Raw genomic sequence first — 1,422 nt, forward strand, 5'->3', positions numbered from 1 at the left:
GCGGCGCGCGCTCGGCGGCGCTGAGGGGAGAAGGGAAAGGGCGAGAGCGCCGTCCCCCATCGCCACAGAACGCCCGCTCCGGCGGGGAAACGCCGCGCTGGGAGAGGCTCCCGAGCGCCACCGCTGACGGGGCTGAGGGAAACCAGCCCAGCCGGGGAGAGTCCTCGCCCTCCCGGTGAGAGGATATTGACGCGCTGCCGGCGGCATGGATACGGCAGCGGGAGCCTTCGGAGATGGCCCTGCCCGGGCCAGCCCGTGGCCTGCCAGGCCTTCGGCTGCCTTACGTAAGGGAGAAACGGCCGCATCCCGTTTCCTGGTGTTGCCACCCGTGCTGGGTGCACGCCCTGCAGTTTCGAAACTGACCCCGTGTAGTGTTCAGCAGCTGCAGGGCCACAAACCAAAGTGCGGTCAGAGATCCACCTTTCTCCAGCACCATCCAGTTAGCACCAGTTTGAGTAACTGCAAAAATGGTTAAATTAAGAGTTTTCGAGGCATTAAAGGTATGTACTGTTCTGTCGTGCAAAACTAGTTCCTGATACACTAATTACCATATGATTACTTTCCATTCCAAATGTATAAGAAACAATTGTTCATATTTATTCTAGAGAATTAAGCCTTTTCTCCTCCCGTTCAGGCAAGGCTTTCAGAGAGTGTCATCATTTCCCACCTTACAGTATAACAAAAATTAAAAAGTTTAAAAAATTCTTGTGATGTTGGTTAGATAGGTTTTTGTTCAGGCCACTGTGCAATCCTAAATTGTGGCGAGAGAGAATTTGAGATTTGCTACAGTTAAGCAGCGAGATTACCCACTGTTAAAACAGTTCAGCATTTAGAGTGGCACTCTTCTAGTCTCTGCATCTTCCAAGGCTGAGCCAAGTAATTAATAGCTGAGAAATTAATGATAACTTATACATATTCTGAACTCATTTGTCTTCACAGTCGTACATGGCTATGCAAAGAAGGTAGATAAGGCATGGCAAAGCTCTGTCAGTCTTAGTGTGAATGCAGCAGTCTGGTGTAACAGCATTTTTACACTCGCTGCATACGTGCAATTGCTCCATAGGACGTAATGCAGTGGAGCGCCATCAGGGCTTCCACTGTTTATCTGCAAAATGAGGTTAATGCGGCTTCCCTCCCTCACTGTGGTGTTAGGGATAAGTCCATTAGGTACATAGATATTTAAGCTATGACTGTTACAGAAACAGCCTGTGAGTAAAGTACTGTGGTGTATTTAACTCCTGGAGAGGAGAGGGGGTGGGCAGCGGAAGCATTAGGACCAGATTCTGCAACTGGATTTGTTCCGATGCACAAGTCAGCTTATCAGGATCCCATTCTTAGTTTGCACTCCTCTGAGGAGTCTAATTTAAAGACTAATCCTAATTAGATATTCTCAGTATAGTTTGCTCAACTTGCTGTTAGGAC

The sequence above is a fragment of the Calidris pugnax genome, unplaced genomic scaffold, assembly GCF_001431845.1.
Source record: "Calidris pugnax isolate Ruff unplaced genomic scaffold, ASM143184v1 scaffold65, whole genome shotgun sequence".
Classification (NCBI taxonomy): domain Eukaryota; kingdom Metazoa; phylum Chordata; class Aves; order Charadriiformes; family Scolopacidae; genus Calidris; species Calidris pugnax.